The sequence below is a fragment of the Otolemur garnettii genome, unplaced genomic scaffold (assembly GCF_000181295.1).
Source record: "Otolemur garnettii isolate 467f Iridium unplaced genomic scaffold, OtoGar3 scaffold00001, whole genome shotgun sequence".
NCBI classification, from domain to species: domain Eukaryota; kingdom Metazoa; phylum Chordata; class Mammalia; order Primates; family Galagidae; genus Otolemur; species Otolemur garnettii.
The window spans coordinates 18,136,721-18,158,559 of NW_003852396.1; the positions used below are offsets into that span (position 1 = coordinate 18,136,721).

A 21,839-nucleotide genomic window follows, 5' to 3' on the forward strand; every position below is an offset into this window, starting at 1 on the left:
GGGATCCTGTTATCACAATATGAGTTTAATAAAAGGAAGGAACTCAAATAAATGTAAAGAAAATCTCTAATATGCTTGATAGAATAGCTAAATTAAAAATCAAAGAGGGCTGAAGATATTCATTATACTATATTTATGGAGGCATGATCTGAAATCACACTGAGTGCTCTCAGAATTTATTAGCAGTCCTCCATTTGGTTATCCTTGAAGAAGCATTGAAAGTTCTTGAGATCTCTTCAATATAAACATGCTGCTGATACTATCCAAGCAAACTAATAAAGGCTTTAAGAGCTACATTGAAATTCCATCAGTGTAGTATCAATGCCATGCTGGCCAGAAGCTCTGATTTACTAAATACACACACACACACACACACACACACACACACACACAGATCAATACATACATGCACATTTGATATGAAATCAAATTAAATAATAAATGAAGTCCTATGTTATATTAAATTACGGAGTCACTGGAAGTTTTGATTTCCTCTGTTCTTTCTACATCATGTTATGGTTCTATGAGTTAATTTAAGCTAAATCTTATAACGGATAAAGTATGGACAGTGGAGCCAGACAGACAGAGGGCTTCATATTCCAGGGTCATCATCCTCTGGTTTTGTATCTTGAATCATTATTTATCTTAACTTTTTTGATTCTGAGCTTCTGCCCTTATAAAAATGAGGGATGTCACTCTTTATGTCAGGTTGCCTTGGAATATATGAGAGATGACATTGGATAGTGCCTGGCACATGGTAGACACATACTAAATGCTGGTATCATTTCTCTTTCCCATCTTGTCAGTGCTACTGTTAAAAACGGAATTTCAGTGAAAGTGAAATTATCTATTCATGGTCTTTTAACCTTCCATTTGGGGGCAAGGACACATTTGGACCAAGTAGGAGGTAAAGCAAGGGTTACGATTGTTGTTCTTCATTATATCTGTCTATTTTTATTTCTCTTGTTAAAACTGCTCATTTGTAATCTGGCAAGATTTTGAGATAATGTATTAAAGGAATACATCTAATATTGAATCAAATGAAAGTGGAGGTTAAACCTACTAAATCAGAGAAGAAATCAATCAACCAGGCAAAGAAATTTCTATTCCAGCTCATTAAGGAAAGATAAAATAGAGAAAACAGAATGCAAGATAGTTAAGGAAGCCACTAAGTCATTACTAGAGGCCAAAAGAGCTTCATTTGGCATGTCATAAATGTTTAACTTTTTCTAAACCTCACAAAAACTCAAGAGTTTTGCTATGAAATCCTGAAAGAATTGATTATATGCCTCTTACTTGTGCTAGGAATGCCATGTTTTGAAAAGGTTGCATTATGAACTAAAAGCTACACACTAAATATCATCTTGGGCCATAGACCTCAGATCTAAACCTGAGTTAAATCCTTGACCATGAAAAAGGTGAGGTATCTAGAGAGTGTTGTCTGGCAATTTTGCCTTCTGCCTTCCTTCAGCTCTGAATCTGAACTTCCTTCAATAAGAACAGAGGAAGTCGGGTTTCTCTCTCTCTCTTACCTCTCTTAGAGCCCAAGCTGCTGGCTTTACCTCTTCCCCTGAATTTTAGGTTTTAGTTTATCATGTTATTTAACCACCTGCCCTTTTGAAGGTCTATGCGAATTTAGTTTCATTCTTGTAGGCATTTAGTGAGTAGTGAGTCGTTTTTCTATTTTAGACCCTGTGGGGGATACTGAAAATTCAGCGTAGTCGAAGTCATGGTCACTGCTTTCATGTTGTTCACTGTTTATCAGCAGAGCTAGGTAATTAGAGTCATTCAGTTCAATATGAATCATACTATGATTAAGATATAAACCACGTGGTGGTGGATTCACCGAAAAGAGTGATCATGTAGCCTGAGGGTGTCAGGAAACTTGGTAAACTCCTTTGTAACCTCTCTAAGGGAAACTCCTCATAACCTTCTCCAGCGGCCTTCTCTGACTCCCCTGCGTCCTATCCTCAAAGTCTGCTGGAACTCCATTGCTTTATGTGCTTACTACACATCCCATAATAGTCTGTTAATCTACCCATTGAAGTGCACACACCTTGCAATAAGAAACCGGTTTAACTTTTTCTCACAGTAGCTTTTTTTTAAGCACATGGCATTATAGTGGTTTCTTAATAAATGTCAATTGAATAAATCAATGATGTGACATTTGAATTAAGGTTTATGTTATGAGTAGAAGTGTCTCCAGTGTGAAAGCAAGAAACAAATATGTTAGAATGGGAAAATGATGTCTCTACCTGGCATAAATTGTCACTTCTATATGTCTATTTTGTGCCCCAAATGATAGTAAGAATTGTTCAAACATGATCTCTAAACATCAGAATATCCTGCAAAGTAGATAGTATTCTCCACAATTCACAGAGATGGAAACCCAGACTCCCAGGAGTTTAGTAACTTGGCCATGGAGTCACAGCTGGTAGATAGCAGAATAGGGAATTAAACTCTTGTCTTCTCAACTTCAGTGTTATAGTACAACTGCTGTTCACTACTGCTTAACCTTGTATAAGTAGCAAATAAATCCCAGGCATTAGAATTTGAGGGGGGACTGTGGCTATTTCTGGGCAAAATGAATCCCTGAAGGCTCAAAAGTTACATCTAAACTTTTGGTTTTCACACACATACATGCTTTTGTGAATATGCATTTTTTCACTCATAGTTTATAAGGAAAAAAGAACTGATTTGCATTTCTCAGATTCGCAAAGGGCAGAAAGGGACATTTACACATGTGACCTACTTAGCCATTCAGGGAACGCCAACACAGTTCTTCTCTTGCCACTGGCCTCAACCATGTCTCTTAAGTTTTCTCAAACCATAGTAAAGTACAAATATCTTCATTTGTTATTGGCCTTTCATTAGTTCTCATTTACTCTTTAGCTAAGGAAGAAACAATGGGTTGTTAAATGCCAGAGCACACATTTTTGTATGGGAAGTATATGTGGAGAAAAATGTGACAGTGCAGTATAGCTAGGAGCTCAGGTGTGAGAGGCAGACTTCAAATCTCGCCCTGCCACTTTCTAGTGTGTGACCTTGTGATAGGGTCACTTGACCCCTCAAGGTTTGGTTTCCTCATCTGCCAAATGAGGAAGACGGGAGAGCTCTTAAAGGAATTAAGTGAATTATTATGTGCAAATACGAGGTAAATTACCTGGAACTATAGGTGCTTTTTCTTTTCTTTTTTTTTTTTTTTTGGAGACAGAGTCTCACTTTGTTACCCTTGGTAGAGTCCTGTAGTGTCACAGCTCACAGCAATCTCAAACTCTTGGGCTCAAGTGATCCTCTTGCCTTAGCCTCCCAAGTAGCTGGGACTACAGGTGACTGCCACAACTCCCATCTATTTTTTAGAGATGGGGTCTGGCTCTTGCTCAGGCTGGTCTCCAGCTCCTGAGCTCAAGCAGCTCGGAGGAAGGCTAGGATTACAGGAGTGAGCCACTGTGCCTGGCCTAGCTGATTTGTTTTTTATCTTTGGTTCTACCTCTGCTATTAAAGTACTTAACAAAATAATGAGAGAAGTATATAGTTCGGGGGGAATGTATTTTATACTTATGTGTTTATTTATAATTCAAATAATCTATGTAACAAGCAAATATGTATTAGGTGTTTATTATGGGCAGACTGCTCGAAGGTATAAATGCTTTCCAGGTATGTCTGCATATTTTTCACATTCCTTTTTAAGCATTTGCTAGACAAGAAATTATGACCACAGAGGGTGTAGGATTTTTAGATTTAAATTGAGGATGTGAAGTATTGGCCCCTAAGGAGGATGGGAGGGAATGGAGAAGGGTTGGCAATGGAGGGTGGGCACAGGGGGGCACCAGTCACAGAATATGCCGATTTTGTGTCTTCCATTTTTACTGTCTATTGTTTTGTTCTTTCTCTGAAGAGCTCCTCAGTAAACAAACTAAAGCTTTGTTTTTTTCAATGTATCCTCTGTTTGCTCTTTGCGAGGTCCCATTCATATTCTCTCCTCCAGTGGTTGAATTATTGTTCTGATGAGCTTTTGGATTGAGCCTCTAATCTGCATCTATTGCCTCTTCATTTCCTTGCCAGCTTTGAGGTTCCCCGTTTCCTGCTCTGATGCTGCGTCATTGAAGGGTTTAAGCCCATTGAGAGCATACTGAGTGCCGCGGAAGCTCTTGATGCTGACACACTCTTCGAGATTATTATCACAGCCTGTGGCTCATGCTGCAAAAGCCTAGAAGCAGACCAGGGAAGGGGAATGTCATTCATTCATTCATTTGATGCTTATTTTTTAAAATACTTTCTGTGTTCTGGGTGCTCTACCAGCTCAGAATGTCTACACAATGCTTCTTATGAACTAAAAAGGACATCAGAGCTCTACTGAGTGGAAGAAACTGAGAAGTAGTGAGATGAAATGGCTGATCTAGGGAAGTACAGATGGCTTGAAACAAAGCTAGAACTCAACTCCAAGTCTCCTGACTCAGATTCCCTGACATTCTTCACATATGCTTTCATGCCCGAGCTACAAATGTCTTCAATGCAAATAGGGCAGATGTGCAGAAAGTTTTTGGAATATACGTGTGTGTATATATATATATTTTTTTCTTCAGAGCCATGCCTCACTGTGCCAATGATCCTGATCTATCTATTGTACTGTTTCAGTTATTGAGATGGGGCAGCAAGCTGCCCTGTGGGTGACTTGCCCTTTATTATTATTTTTAAAAATATGTTCCTCTTTATAGCTGCCTTTGTTAATTTACTTGGTCCAAATATACTAGGATAGCGATAGTGAGAGGAGGCCAATGGGTGTGAATTGCTCAGCCTGAGCAAGTCAAGGGGTTGTATGTTTCTAGGAAACCAGCCTTATCCGTACTCAATGGTCCAACCAGCCATCATCAGCATTCACTAGCAAACATCAGCGCCTTCCACAGAGCACGTTCTGTATCCGTATATCATTTACAATGAGACACAAAACCTACCTTCAAGGGACTTATTTTTTTTTAACAAATAGTCATAACACAGGGTGAAAATTCTATGTTCCAAATAATGTGGTGGGAATACAGAGGACAGACTCCTATTCATGTCCAGGAGAGGGAAGAAGAGGTGCTCAAGGAACGTGTTTGAAGTAAGGGAAGGATGAGTTGATGCTGAACAGGTAAGAGATATTTAGATCCCAAAAAGCACATGCAGCAGAGGATGGGGTGGGTGAGAAAAGGAAAACTATCTCAGCGTGAACAGGGTGGACACAGGCTCCGAGGAGTCACAGTACTGGCTGATAGTTAAGTATTGCTGGAATGAATTATCCAGGTGTTGCTGGGAAAGGTAGAATGGGGCCAGATCCAGAAAAACTTTGTATAAATACACTGAGTACTCTGAATTTTATTCTAAAAATTAGAGAATCTATGGAAGAATTTTTTTTAAAGGGATAATTGAATGGAGGGTTTCCAGAATGATTATTGTTAAATGGCTTTGTCATCCTTTAAATGGCTGCACTGTTAATGTACACTAATCATAAACAACCATTTTTTAAATTCTTCTGTGTAGCCAGTGCTTCTTTTCAGCTCGGGAACAGAGTCCTATTTGAGGCTAAGGAGCTTACCCAAGAGAGGAAAGCCATGGAATTGCTCAAAAATTTATTCCATAGTTATTGATTTATGAAGAAGGTATACACTCTATCTCTCCTTTTATTTGTAAAATATAAAAGACTTTTATTACCTGAAGATAGAAACTTGCCTGCAGTAAAACTGAGAGGGAGAAATTTGCTTTTTCTGAGCTAGGAGGAACTTAAAAATACCATCTTATTTTCAGTAGCAACCAAAAAATGCTAAGGGCAAAGACCAAGCCATGAGGCCTAAAGCTTCAGTTACTAAATAATTTTGACTTTTACCTTTAAGGATGACTTAATTGTGTTAGAAGAATAATCTGAAATTGGCTTGATCTGTCTTCACTGTTAGATATGATTCACTTAGTATAGGTTGGAACTTTTCAAACTTAAATCTGACTTTAGGTTGCCACCTTACTATGGCAAATGCTTCTTCTAGCTCCATTTGTAGAACATGATTGAAGCTACAGGTTCCAGTGTCTTCTTTTTTCAGAGTTTCGATCTACTCTCATAAGGAGTGCTGGTCTCTATTTAGGTCAGCTGACCTCAAAACTACTAGATTCAGTAGGGATCCTTATTTTCAGAATTTTTTTTTCAAACATGATAAAATAACCTGAAATTTTAGCGAAATTACTTGGACAGTGAGAGCTACCGGAGCAAAATGATCGATGAGGATCTGTCTGATTCTTTCTTAGAAAAGGAGCAAGATTGGCAGGATTTCTGGAGACTCTGCTGTTCTTGTTGACAAGTGCTACATTTTTGAAAGAATGAGCTCCCGGTTCCTGTTTGAAGTCTGGTATAAATATTTCAACATAGCAAACTTCCATTTCACAGTTTGTTATGCAGGTCTGATGGTGGACAAGGCCTTAGGCAAAATTGTTGAGTTTGAATAGTGCGCACATACCCAGGCCTGCCCCTGGTTTAAGCAGGGCTTGGGGTGGGGGCAGTGAAGAAAAGGGGAAGTGAAATATCACTGGCTAAACACTTAATATGTTAGGGAATTTACTCTTCCTTTTATTTAATTCTCATAATAATCCTTGGAAGTCATAATAAAAATTTTACCAAAGGAAAATAACATCAGAGAGAAGTTAATCAACTTGTCCAAAATTATACAGCTTAGAAGTGGCAGGACTAAAATTTGTGCCCACGTCTCTCTGTCTGTCTCCTAAATCCATCATTTTTCTATGATTTCAGGCTACTTGAAACGGCACCACTAACCCATTTCCCATGATACCCATTTTAAAACTTTCTTTGCAGTAAAATTTTTTTTTATCATTATTGTTACCATTTTATGTGTCTGTATCAGGGGGAGTTAATAATGAAACATAGCTTATTGTAACATCAACTTTGGACCTGGGATCCGTGTTGTTTACAAGTGTCCTTGACTTTTACACAATGATCTCATTTAATCACTGTAACAGCTAAGGATGTTGTTGTTGTGACCATTTGATACACAGCAAAGGGAGATCGTAAAGTCATATTGCAATTGTGTGGCTTAAGGTGGGATTTCTGACTAAATTGTTCATTCCTTTCTCTATAGCACACTGTTCATTCTTCCCAAAATAATGTAATAGGGCCTAAAAATATTACCATCCCATGATCAATCTTCCTCCCACCCTTTGCTTGTTCACTTAGTTAGGCATTCATTCATTAGGCAAACATTCATTAAGGGATTATGTGTCTTTCCTGGGCTAATTACTAGATTAGGCCTGAGAGAAATAAAAAATATAAAAAATAGAGCCTCTATCCAATAAGGGACACAGACTACCCGGTGAATTCTTTGGATGGACAACCTGCTATTACTTAAGGCTGCCTTGTTTGCCATTAAAATCTTCCTTTTTCTGCCCTGATGCTCCATTAATATGGCCCACAAGAGAAACAAAACACATTTTTGTGTGAGAAAGGTGTTCGAGATTCACCCGGACTGAATTCCCAGGATTGACACCATATTTCCTGCAAAGAAAAGACAAACCAAACAAATGATAAGGTGACAATTCTGACGGGTTGTCACGCTATATCAGGATAAGAAGGAACAGCAAATCCAAACATTGAAGTCAACAGTGAGGCCGACCGCTAGAGTTCCGGAGCCTTCTCCACTCCCTTCTTCCTGACAAGGAATTGCTAAAACATGAACATCAGAATTATGTTGAGGTGAATTTATTTTTTCTTTTCCTTTTTGTTTGAATTGAATTTTTAATTAAAGAAAAAAATGTCAGCTATTAAAAGCAGGTAGAAACCACGAAATAAATATATGTATCAATACATAAGAAAAAAGACTATCAAAAAATAAGATGATACATTTGATTCTTAAATCTTCCTTATTGTTATGTTCCTCCAATCAAAAGTTATTGCTTTTGATCACACAACAAATGGCATTTAAATTATTATGGTTTAAAAAATGTTATTAGGAAAATGAAGTCCCTGTAGTCAAATGCCCAACAAATTTCAAAGCAAGGGGTACCTAGATGGAAATTACATCGAAGAAAGAGGTCGTGAGAGTAGCAAAGGAACTACCCCAACCTAACCTCAGGATTAAAAACACGGGAGAGAACTCTCCAAACAGTTCTGAAAAGGCCTCGTTGCCCCCTCTGAGTTGTCTCCTCAGACTCTGGCTCTTTCTCTCCTTCTCCTACCTGAGGGGCTTCTAAGAAATCCCTGGATCCGCTGAGGCTGAATGCTGAACTGTCAAGTGCAGATGCCATAGTTGGTACCAGGCAGCATGGAAGTAAGGGTATGATCACGGGGGTGGTAAGGATTCTTTGACAGGTCTATAAAGGAGAGGGTTGAGGGATCCCACTCATTACTTGAGCCTGCCAGCCAGTCTTCCCCAGGAGGCCAAGCCGAAAGGCCTCGAACACAAACCTGGTGCATCTCTTTTTCACCCTAGTGACCTTAGGAGGCACCAACTTCCCAGAGAGGGGCTTTGTGCTGAGGCACAGGGACCATGAGCATTTTGGAGGTGTTCTGTATTTATTTGAAGACGCTGCCTCTAGTGAGGTTATGAGGAAAAGTCCTGAGGAATTTGTTCTCCTTTTCCCCTCCCTGTTTCCCTCCACCACTTCCTTTCTCCCCCTCGCCAACTCTCCCTGCACTTTCTCCCTCTCTCTCTCTCTCCTCCCTCTTCCCTTTTCTCTTTCTCAGTCTTATCCCCCCAGCATGCTGTGGGGGCCCCTGGGAGAGCCTGCTTTGTCAAGGTGGTTAGAGTCTGGGGACACAAATGAATAAGATGGGCCCAAGATAGCGCCTCAAAAACTAGAGAGCGACGAAGGGAGTGCCAGAACCCTCGCTAAATATCAGACCCTGAGGAAGAAGTGGCTATAGGCAAAGTTTTCACATGAAGAACAGAAACTTTTCCTGGGCACTGCTGCCAGGGTGATCAAATGAACCCAGCAGGTGAGTCTCCCAGCAGGCTTCTAGGGGCTGTCGGCTTCAGGAGTCTGGAGATGCATCTGGTCTAGTTTCCAGTGACAGCTCCTAGCGTTTCCACAGCTACTGTCTAAAGCAGGTTGGTTTTTACAAATACATGCAAAAAAGGCAAAAGGGGGAGAAAAGGGAGTATTTTTTTCAGCCTCAAATAATTTTTAATAATATTGTAATTCCTCTTACCTTTGAACTCTGAGAAGATAGATTTTCCTTCTGCTTCTTACAAAAGCGTGTTTCATGGGGGAGGGAAGAATCTGCCTATACAGCTCAGAAAATCCTCAGTAAAGTTGGCTATTGTATCTCCGGGATTAGAAGATTCAGGAAAAGACAGAGCAAAGGTGACACTATAATTAACAGGCAGTTGCAGGAAAGGAAGGATTCATGCTGTGCAATGTGTAATTTGGATACCAAATGTTCTTGTCAGATAGACGCGGCTTCATGCAGAAAGCTATGGGAGCTGTTTTAGACAAATGAACAGACAAAACCTGCTTCGTGTGCTGGGCAATCCTGGTCATCTGTTTTCTTTCTCTATCTCAACTACAACCAGGTCATTCTTTATTTCATGTAATTATTCATTTAACAGTTATCGCTCACCAGCTATTCATCAGGCACTTTGATAAGCATGGAAGTATAAATATGAATTAGAAAAGATTATTGCCCTCCAGTAAGTATCTGTTTTGTAAAGAAGACAGATAGAAAACTGACATCTTCTTCCCCAATTCACCGAGTACCTTCTGAGACAGAAACTCATGTCGGTTGCCATGAAACCAAAGAGATAAGGTTTTGTAAATTGCCTGGAAGTTTGGAGAAAGCCTCTGAGGAAGACTTGAGCTATATCCAGGTACACCTGGTGGTAGGTGCTTCCGTGTAGCATAGGGGAAGGCATAAAGATGAGCAAAAACACATTAAATTCAAAGGACTCTACATGTACCTTACAGTCAGAGTACCTGATAGAGTTGATACTGGTAGACGAAGACCAAGAGATATTCTAGGATAATTTGGAATGCAATGGAGTTATTAGCTACCTCACTAAAAGAGTCTTGAATCAACAATTTGTTCAAAAGTCTGTTTTGTCAAGGAACTCAAAATACGTTTAAAATTTCTGTAAAAAATGTTTAAATCGTTCAAGGGAAGAGATTATAATTTTATATTTTTTTGTTTACATTTCTAGTATGCAACATAGTGCTTGACCTATAGTAGATGCACACTAAATGTAGATCTTAGAATAACCGGAGAATAATTCCTTGAAAATACTGGATCATTGATTCTAAAGGAGGAATATTAAGTTCCTGCTCTGTGCCAGGCACTGTCTTAGGAGTGTCACATGTATTATGCTAATTAATATTCCCAACAGTCCCTTGGGAAGTTATGCATATCTCCTCATTTTTTGGAAGAAGCATTTGAAGCTTTGGGAGGTCATGTAGTTTACTATCATCACATAGCGAACATCTGACAAGAGGGAAGATTCACACCCGGGTCTTTCTTTCTCTACAGCCTATGTTTCCACTTTTAGGTGCAACCCTTTGCTGAAATTTCTGCTATAGTATTCTGGGGAGAATGCTACAAAATGTGTTTATTTACAATATTTGAATTACATAGGATTACACACTGAGGAGCTAATTTAATTTCCATGGTAAATTTTGTAAATTCTTTAAGAATAAGTGAGGTGAATGATATGTTGACCAGTTTGATGTGAACATTCTAGATTGTATATAGAGTCAGCACATTGAGCCCCATAAATGCAGTAGGTACATAGTAATGATCTAATTTAAAAAAAAAAGTTCAAAAAGGAAGTAAAAATTTTTTTTTTTTAATGTGTTCAAGAAGGCTTACATTCAACTTACAACCGGTAAATGGTATCGAAACAAAATATATGAATAACACTCAACACTGTTGATAGATGGTTGTGCATAGCCCTGTGTTTAAAGTGAATGTTTCTGAAATTACCCCTGTTAGGTTGCTGATATGCTGGTTCTGGATATTTTAAATGTGTAGTTAATGACTCACTTGGGCTCCACACAGAGCATATAAATATAACAAGTGCGGAAGAGAATGTGCTTCAGGAGCAGCACTTAGGAAACCTCGGCTGCTCTTGTATCCTCCCATTCCCATAGCTCCTCCCTGCTAGTACAGGCCTGACCTCCTATTTTTGTACCCTGATCCTCGTTTCTGGTTCTCTAAGCAGTGCCTTTTTCATTCTTTAAGAGTGTATACAGATGTGATCTGTTCTTTTTTTTCCTCTCAGTTTTAGGCTAAACTATTTTTCAGCCTGACATATCAAAAAGTTCTGCTGCCTTCAGACCTCTGAGTCATGGGCAATGACTGACTCCACCAACTTCCCGCCCCAGGTCCCACATGCTTCTCGATGTGCACATTTCTGGATGAATCAGTGATGTGGAGGAGGATTCCAGATACAGTGGACTTTCCCACTGACGGTGCAGGAGACCTATGGCTTCCCTTTCACCTCAGCCTTCAAGGGTCAGGAATGCTGTGTCCTAAAGTTAAGAAGAATTCTGCCTAGGATGTTGTTGCTAGGAGTACCAGAGATAAGGTCTCCCCATGGTGAATAATCTGCCTCCTACTACACACAATATAAATTTAGAAACCACTGATGACTTCTATGTATGTTCTTTTAAGAACTCCTAGTACAGTTGAAAGAGGGCCATATTATTTAATGCAGGGCAACACATCTGCCTTAAATAGTTCTTATAATAAAAGATAATGCCAGCCAGGCATGGTGGCTCATACCTCTAATCCAAGCCCTCCATGAGGCCATGGCAGGAGGATTGCTTAAGCTCAGGAATTCAAGATCAGCCCAAGCAAATTAATTGTCTCCAATAATTTGGAGACAAAAAATTATCTGGGCATTGTGGTGGAAATCTATAGCTCTAGCTACTTTGGAGTCTGAGCCAGGATGATCAGTTGAACCCAGGAGTTTGAAGTTGCTGTGGTATTGAGGCCACAGCACCCTAGCCTGAGCAACAAACAGACTGAGACTCTGTCTCAAGGAAAAAAAATAAAGCTAATGCATGTAAATCACCCAGCCTAGTCTTGAAGTAGTTAGCCCTCAAAAAGTAATTGCAGTCACTATTTTAATTATTATAAGAATGATAATGACAACGGTAATGAAGACAAAGAAAAATATATTCTATGCTTGATGCCTAGTTCTTTATCCCTGACTTAAAGATCCCATTAAGTTTTATACTTAAAATGTATGAGAAAAGAGAAATTATTGGTAGAATTAATGGACCCTGCCTGTGATTTTTCTCTTATAATCTAAATAACTATCTAGCCTTTCTAAATTACATGGTTTTAGTCCACATGTTAAACTTTGGCCTGGCTGATCATGGGAAATGTGTAGGTTTAGGAGTTAGGAAAAAATATTCAAAACTTTGCATAACCTCAAATTTCACATTTTCTACATATTGATATTTTTAGGAAGGTGTCTGCCGCTTGGGTCTTGAGTGTCTTGAGTGAAGGTAATATAGGCCAAATGTTTTTCTCTCTGTAGTTACAGTATTTTTATTATTTCCTTCCAACTGAAATGAAGTCTGGCTTTTAGTTAGGAGATTTATTTCATGGATCATGAGATTGTGTTCTCAGAGTACATGGAAGTTACAAGCAAATGTTCTCAGAACAAACTCCCAACTTGATTTGATGCCTAGGTGACACTTAGAAAGTAACATTGAATAGGGAAATAACATAATTATCCCAGTCTTGATGGGAGCTAGTCATGAGAAATGCAGAAGCAGCTTGTACAGAAAAATTAGAGCAAGACAATTTTGGAATCCAGCCCCGTTGCTGTTTCCAGTTTCTTTTGCAGTTTCCAGGAATGAAAGAAGTCTCCGGTAATGCACTGGCTTCAGGGGGGTTGAAATTAAATTACATGATAGGTTCTCCAAAATTTTAAGGGCTTTGTTTTGAAAGAAAGTTTATATTCCTTGTAGGGGGTAATTATAGTTAGAGAATTTTATCATGGTCTTCTAAGATGGGGGAGTGGTATGGGTCAGAGGGAAGTGATGTACTATTTGACCTCTGATGTCACCAACAATGATAATGACCAGTGAGAGGAAGGAGATTATGGGCAAGGGTTTGATGAGCAAATATCTGTTCTTTAGTTTCTGTTTCTGTTAAATGGGAGTGACAATGATGACATTGGTAGGACTGAAGTGAGGATTAACAATAATGTATGTGATAGACTTTATCCATGACCTGAACAATGTATGCTTAGTATGTGGGAACTCTTAATAGGAGTTAACTATGGTGGTCTGAAAGTTGGGATAGCATATAACTATTCTGAAAGTTGGGATAGCATATAATTATCTTGTAATACCAATCAATTTTTAGATGTTTACTATATTTTAGGTAGTATCTTAAAGCTTTGTATGCTTCATTTTAATTATTAAAATAACTCCTTAAAGTAACATATCACCTCAGTTTAGAATTAGTTGTAGGAAAGTGGTGTAGTGACAGTGATAGCAGTGGTAGTCATAACAGTAGGAAGGTTATGGTGGCATTCCTAATGCCTCATATCCTTGTAGATGAAGGCACAGTATAAATAACAGGAATACACACACACTGAACTTCTCCAAGCTTTTAGAAAAAAGAAAATTTGTAGAACCTAGCTATTGTCTCCTGATCTCTTTCCCTATCTTTAACCCAAGTAGAAGAACTGAACACATGGATGTCTGGTCACAGCCCATATTATCCAAAGATTATCTGTCACAGTTCACTATTCTATTAAGAATCTCAACAAATACTCCCTAAGTGTCTACCGTGTGTGAGCACTTAGCTAGGCTCTGAGGTACAAAGATGAGTGTACTGTAGTCACTAAACTATTTGGGGACCTTGCAGAGAATAGTGCCAGGTTTATTAAATGAGTTATAATACAATGTCACACACACTTCAGTGCTAAGGCAATTTCACCTGGGGAAAAAAGATGTTCCTGTTATGGTGGGAAGGCCAGATATACCCTATGGGAATTAGGAAGAAGAAAGTCTATTTCGGATTGGTCTAATAATTTGAATTAGGACACTACATTTGTTTATTAAGTATAATGTGTGCATATTATATTAAAAATAAGTAATTGAGATAATGATTATAAAAATTGTAGTTAATATTCCTTAAGAATTCAGAGAAGAAAGATGTATAGAGTTTAGAACATAAGATTTGGAGTCAGAATAACTACAATTAACACTAAGTCATCAAACCTCTCCAATCATTTTATCATTGGTAAAAATTGATAATATTTTTACTCTATCTCTTCCATACTTTCAAGGACTTAAGTGCCACACAAGCTATAAAATGTTGCACAAGCTAGAAGGTGCTATACAAGCACTGGTTATTGTTATTATACATAACAGGAATGATCAGGGGAGATATCATTGAATGAATTTTTCTTATACTGAGCTTTAATGAGTAGAATATGGGGAGCAAGAGTTTGTTGTTGGGGAGATCAGAAAGCCTCCCAGTATTCTCTTGTGAAAGAAGAGGGTCATCTCATTGATCATCCTCCACAGGATGGAAGAAATGGCATAAATGTAGGCAGGAAAGCTTTAGAACTCAGTTAGCTGGAGATATCCAGTCATCAGTAGGATGCCCTCCAATCGGTAAACTTAAGAACAGTGTAATCAAAGAGTGGCATTTGGAGAATGCTCTGAGTACGCTTGGTAGTATGAACTAGAAAGCAGAGACACTAGATACAAAGTTGAGTGAGGAGTTGAGAGTGAGTGAGGACCTGAACTAGCTGAGAGAGCTCTAGGATTAGAAAGGATGTAGTAGAAACAAAAGATATGACAATAACAGAACATTCAGAGATTGGTTTATCCCTTAAGTTTCTCTGATATCCTCATAACCAACATAGATTCAAAAGAGCTTTGAAGCGGTATCAGAGTGGCCAATGTCCTCCATATCCTGTAAGATAGGACCAGAACGTGCATGTCATCCAAATCTTTTCAAGTTTGGGTCTTGATCTACATTTTGATTCTTCAGTTAATTCTATGCTATAGCCATACTAAATCTTTCCTCACTCTGAGACTACATCTAAGGTTTTCCTGTTTTGTTTTGTTTTGAGTCAGAGTCTCACTATGTTGCCCTCAGTAGAGTGTGGCATCACAGTGATACTGGATTTTTAACTTTGGATTTCCAGGCTCTTGGTCTCGACAATTCGGTGAATGAATAGATGGACCACAGGATGGACAGTAAGTTAAGTTTTATTTACAGAGGTATTATTATAGCTTTTACAGAGAGCCAAACCTTGCAGAACAGGATGAGATAGGTTTTATATAAGTGTCACAGCTCTTACAAAGAGCCAAACCTCCTTATAGAGCAGGGTATAAGTGTCACAGCTCTTACAAAGAGCCAAACCTCCTTGCAGAGCAGGATGCAAATGTTACAGCTCTTACAAAGAGCCAAGCTTCCTTGCAGAGCAGGATATAAGTGTTACAGCTCTTCCTCTTCTGCTCTCTCTCCCTCAGAGGTCTGCAGCAATCTGCTGAGGTCTTTGCTCTTCTGCTCTCTCTTCCTTAAAGGTCAGCAACAATCTGCTGAAGTCTTGATCTTCTGCTCTATCTTCCTTAACAATCTCCCATGATCTGCCCCTAAGCTCTCTGCTCAGGGGTTTATATAGGGGCAGTTATCCAATGAGCTGAGAGCTTAGCTGATTGGTCTATAAAATAGACCAGTCAGGAGCAGGATTGAAAATGGACCAATCATGGATGCACTGGAGGAATCACTAGTGTTTTCCCCTGATCGGCCAGGTCTTTTTTGTTACTGGAACCTGGAGTGGGAGAGGAAAGCTCTCCCTTTTGCTCCAGCTTGCTGGTTTCTGTGCGGCAGAGCCGGCAGGTCCTCTAGCGTCGCTCTACTGGAGCCTCTGGTGGGGGAGGGAAGCTCCCCTGCTTGCTCCAGCCTGCCAGTTCCTTTGCTGGCTGCTGCCACCAAGACAGAGGTGGCAGGTCCCCCAGCCTGCTTTGCTGAGCTGGCTGGGGTGCCACTTTTCCAGTATCAAGAGCTCACAGCAACCTCAAACTCTTGGGCTTAAGTGATTCTCTTGCCTCAGCCTCCCAAGTAGCTGGGACTACAGGTGCCTGTCACAATGCCTGGCTATTTTTTGTGCAGTTGTCATTGTTGTTTAGCTGACTTGGGCCGGATTTGAACCCACTAGCCTTGGTGTGTGTGGCTGGCGCCGTAACTACTGTGCTACAGGTGCTGAGCCTCCATCTAAGGTTTTCCTCTGACTAGAATACCAGTTCCAACTCACATAGAGTGCTCTCATCCTTCAACTGCAAGCTAAATAGTCTCCTTTGCTGTGAAGCCTCTGGTAATGTTCTCCCTTGACCCCTGAAGCACCTAACACACGTTGCTGGTATCTTTGTTTCTCAGATAAGTATGTGCAAAAGTTAGTATTACTCCGTAATCAGGACTGATATATGAAGTCTTCAGTCCAATGTAGGATCAAATTCTCATGAAGGAATTTGGCAACTTCTGGCCTTCACATCCAAGAATCCTGTGCTCAGCCTGGTCCCCCGCATTCTGCCCCATACTAGTAAACTTAGGCTTCTGTCAAGGCTGCTGTGCAGTCATGCACTCCTGTCAAGAAAGACTATTTCTGGTGGCAAGGTGGAAATTATACCAATTTATCTATCAAAGATGCTAGGGGAAAAAAAACGTCATTCAGGATAAAGGTACTTGAAACTTAAATGTTTTTCTCTGACATAAAGGAAGACACTTTCTGCCCTCTGTCATTCTGGCTTTTCCGAAGGTGGCCTTGTACCAAAATTCCTAAATACAAAGCAGCCCATTCCCTGTGGACAAACTGTTAAGTGGTAAAGTATCAAAGAATGCTCTATGATGTGGAATTTGGGGGAAAGGATCGATACATTTTCAGTTATTTATTGACCCTTAAAGAGTTAAAAACAGCTTTAAAGAATTATTATTATACAATGCCTATCATCCCATGCACTAAGTCCCTGTGTACACATTATTTAGCTCCCACTTAAAAGTGAGAACATGAGGTATTTGACTCTGTTTCTGCGATGTTTAAGATAATAGCCTCTAGTTCCATCTATGTTGCTGTAAACGATGTGATTTCACAGGGAGGAGGTGGGCTGTAAGAAATCACTAAATGAGTACAATGGATGTATTTTTAGGTGTGCAATGTCAGTGCAATAAAATTGTGCTTGTACCCTTACATTTATACAAATAATAAAAGAAGGCAAGAAAAAAGGCTGAATCCTAAGACCCATGCCAGAGACTCGAAACCAGAAACTACATTCGTATAAGATCCCTGGGTGATCTGTATGCACAATAAAGTTTGAGATTCATTTGTCTACATAAGTCCTGAAAAAATATTTTTCTTTTAATCTATTAATGTTCTACTAACTTCAACAAGTTAATGTTCTATTAACTTACTTGTGCTTCCTTGAAGGTAGATAGAAATTATTTTCCAACACGGTGTGCTGATTATTTTCTGCTTGGCAGGTTCTGAGCAAATGAGCCCCTCCCTCCTCCCTTCCCCCAAGCTTCCCACATGCACGTACTCTGACCCTTAACGTCTTCCTAGGCCACAGTTATTACTGATACTGGTCAGTTTAAGATCCCCAGCTGCCCACTTGCCCTGACTCTCCTTTGCCCTCCTAATTATAAACAGCCATAGTGGGAACTGACCAATCAATTAGTGAAGCAGCCAGCAGCTCCTGCTTCCAGTTTTCTTCCAAACTGTTTGCATATTTATTTCTCCCTGAACACTTATTGGCGACCTCTTAGCAAGTTTTTCTATGTGCTTAAATTAATTTTGACTCCCCATAAATATTTGATTTAATGAGTAAATGAACGAACAAGGCATACATGGGAGGCTCATTTACTTTTCAAGCCAAAACATGAGTCGACAATTCAATGATCCCACTCATTGGGGAAATCCATTCATCCTTTCTCCAGACTCACACCACTGCTTAGCTGAAAACACCGTTTTTTTCAGCATGACAGGAAGCTCCTAATTAATCCCCGGCCTCCCGTCTTTCTCTACTCCAATTCATTATTCTCACAACAGCCAGAGTAATTTTTCTATGCTGAATGTTTTCTATAAAGATACTTTCATACTCTTAGTACGTAATATTTTTTTTTTTTTTTTTTTTTTTTAGACAGAGCCTCAAGCTGTCCCCCTGGGCAGAGTGCCATGGCATTACAGCTCACAGCAACCTCCAATTCCAGGGCTCAAGCGAGTCTCCTGCCTCCGCCTCCCAAGTAGCTGGGACCAAAGGCGCCCGCCACAACGCCCGGCTATTTTTTGGTTGCAGCCGTCATTGTTGCTTGGCGGGTCCGGGCTGGGGATTCGAACCCGCCACCTTAGGTGTACGTGGCTGGCGCCTTAGCCGGTTGAGCTATAGGCACCGAGCCTTAGTACGTAATATTTGATAGCTAAAATATGTGTGAAATATATATACATATGTTATATATTTCACATATATATAATTAACATATAATACATATTATATATGTATATATATTTTTCACATTTTTTATATATAATAAAAAATACATCATGAACCCTTTTTCCAAGAGGGGTTCTGGTTCAATTAGAATTAAATCCACACTAATGTCTTTAGTGATGCTACGTGCTATTCCCGAATTCTATTTCCATGCTATCTCCATTCTATTTTGATTCTTCTTCTGCAATTGGCTCTTCTCATTCAGTAATGTTTTTAAAAGTCGTTCGTGTTGTTGTGTGCAGTATATATTGTTTATTGCTAAACAATATTTCTTGTTGTGAAATATCATTTATTCATTTATTCCTTCTCCACATAATGGATATTTGAATTGTTTCCAGTCCTTGCTTTTATAAACAATGCAGCAAGTTATTCTTGTACATATTTCATGGTATCTGTACACAATTGTCTCTCTAGGATTGGAATTATTGGACCATATGGTTTTCACCTGTCAATTTTATAAGCTCTCATCAACATGTTTTCCATAGCTGTGCTGATTCACATGCCTGCCAGCAGAGTTTAGGAGTCTGCATTGTTTATATTATCAAAATTTTATCAGACATATTATTTTTTGCCCCATTTATCAGATGCAAAAATGTCTTGGACTCTTACTTTTCTGGATTTTCTACATTTTCTGGATGAAGAATATTTTAAAGTATTTTTAACATGTTTATTGAACGTTTATGTTTCTGCTTACACACAACGGTGGTTTAATGCATTTGCCTAGATCAATATTGCATTTTTTTTTATTGATTTGTTGCAGTTCTTCATATTTTCTGAATACTGGTCTATTTTTGATCATAGGTGTTGGAGATATCTTCTACTACTTTGTCGACTGAGCTTTTGACTTTAATAGAATCAAAAGTATTGATTGTGAAGTTGACTCTGTCTTGTTTAAGTAATATTTTTCTACCCCCAATACTATAAAGAGAGAAAACCATAATTTTCTTTTTTATATTTAACTATTTTATATGTCTGGTGTTGATTTTTTAGTGTTCTTTCTCCTAGATAAATAATTGTCGTAGTGCTATTTGCTAACTAGCATTCCTTTCTCCTTCCCCTCTCTATCTGTGGTACTCACTCCATCCTGTATCATATTTTTATATTGTATAAGTATATTTTTGTGTTCTCTGTTCTGTTTCATTGGTCTCCTTCTTTATCTTTGTGCCAAATCCATATTTTTGTAAGTTATTTATTAGATCAAATTATTCTTTATTTTTTCTTTAAGAATGTCTTGGCTATATTTCAGTTTTACTTTTTATTTTATTATTTTTTTGAACTGAAATCATTTTATTTTTTTCCTTTATAAATTTTTTAATTTCAAAATAATAATTAAGAGGGTACAAGTGTTTTTATTACATGCATATCTTGAGCAGTTCTTAAGGCAGCATTTTTGGTGTGCCCATCACCAGAATAGTGTTCGTTATACCCAATAGTTTAAGTTTTTATCTCTACCCACCCTCTTAGTCTCCTCCCTTCTCATGTCCTTTACATCCCTTTGTGCCCATGTGTGTACTTAATCTATTAGCTCCCACTTAATGAGAAGCTGTTGTTTGGTTTTCCATTCTCGAGATACTTCACTTAGGATGATGGTCTCCAGTTCCATCTACATTGCTGCAAATGACATTGCATGTGCATTTTAGGTGGACTTGAAAAGTTACTACTGGTTTCATCACTGGAATATTTGAACATATAATTTAGGAAGATTGATTTCCCCTGATTTTGAGTCTTCCTGTTAATAAATATGGACTGCATTTGCATGTATTTAGATCTCTAATATCTTTATTTTGTTCTATTTCTCCAAAGAAAAATATGGGACGCTTCACAAATTTGTATATCATCCTTGCCCAGGGCCATGCTAATCTTCTCTGTATCATTCCAATTTTAGTGTACGTGCTGCCAAAACGAGCACGGGATCTCTAATATCTTTCAATATACTCTTATGGTTTTTTCCCTTAAGTATTTCACATTAAGAATAATTAATTTTGAAAAACTTCTGCAAAATTTACCATCAGGTAATTTTTCTGTGGTTGTTTTTGTTGTTGATAATGAATAGCTTCTTTTTCTCACCTCTGTCTATTGAAAGGATCATAGAATTTTTCTTCCTTATTCTATTTATGTGATTAATTACATTGATTGAGATGTGAGAGTTAAACTGGCTTTGCATCCCTGGCATAAGTCATTTTCTATTCCTTCCATCTCTTTTGCCTTTTTTCTTACTGTTATTTTTCTTTTAATTTTATGATCCTGCTGTTATTCTTATCATGTTTCTTTTTCTATATTTTGGGTCTAATCTTGTTCTTTTTGTAATTGCTTAAGATGGATACAACTCATTGAGTTAAGCCATTTTCTTTTATATTACTCTTAATGTTAATTTCTCTCAAAATACTTTAGGTACATTGGCATTATATGACATTTGACATGCAATATTTTAATAGACATTCAAATCCATCTATTTATAAAGATTTATGATTTGTTTGAGCCAGGAGTACTTAGAAATGTATATTTTAATTTCCAAAAAATTTTTTTTCTATTACTTATTTCTAATTTAATAAAATAATGTCCCAAAACATTATGTAACTAGTTTCTGAAATTTTTTTAATGTAAAATGTGGTCAGTATTTTATCAATATTTCTTGGTTGCCTGAGCAAAATGTGTGTTCTCTAATCCTGGATGTAAATTTTTGACTGTATTAATTGGGTCAAGTTTGTTAGTTATGTTTTTCAAATCTTCTCTACTTTCACTAAATTTTTATCTTCCCCATCTATTAATGAGTCAGATCTGTTCACGTTCTCACTCTTGGAGAGTAGATTTCTTGACATTTGTTACTATCTTCTTGTGTTTTCTAAATTACTTAGACATTTCATACAGTTATTTTATGTGCCTGATAATTTTAATATTTGAAGTCCTTGCAAGTCTAAATCTATTGTTATTTCAGTACTTTCTTACTTAGGGTAGTCTGCTTTATTATATTTCCATAATGGTGACCTCATATTTTTGCCAGACTTAAATAATGGAAATTTAAAGGGTCAGCATGGGGATGTTTTTATTTCTGCGGAGGATTAAATTTTGTTTTTGAACTAAGTCAAAGGATTGTTCTGAATTGGGATGACGTTGGTCTCTTTTGAGTGTCCTTCTTATTATAATTTTAGATTCTCATGTTCTCTGATGTCAGGCCTGAACATATTATTTTTCTCAGGGGGTCTTGTCTTTCATTTTCCGACAGCACACTTTTCTGGCTTTAGTTGATGGAATTTTGTTTTTTTGTTGTTTGTTTTGGTCTTACTGATTTTTTTTTTAACATTTTGTATGGCTGATTCATTAAAGCTGAGATGGTTAGAAGTTATTAAAAA

The 21,839-nt window shown here is 38.2% G+C and overlaps 1 protein-coding gene and 1 non-coding gene across 3 annotated transcripts in view; one reads left to right on the top strand and one right to left on the bottom strand.

Moving 5' to 3' along the window:
* Positions 1-21,839, top strand: part of DLG2 (discs large MAGUK scaffold protein 2) — a 2,018,366-nt gene that overhangs the window by 899,874 nt on the left and 1,096,653 nt on the right. The window lies entirely within an intron of this gene.
* On the bottom strand, positions 20,293-20,398 carry LOC111724457. The gene has a single exon (XR_002772759.1). It is a non-coding gene; the product is annotated as a U6 spliceosomal RNA (small nuclear RNA).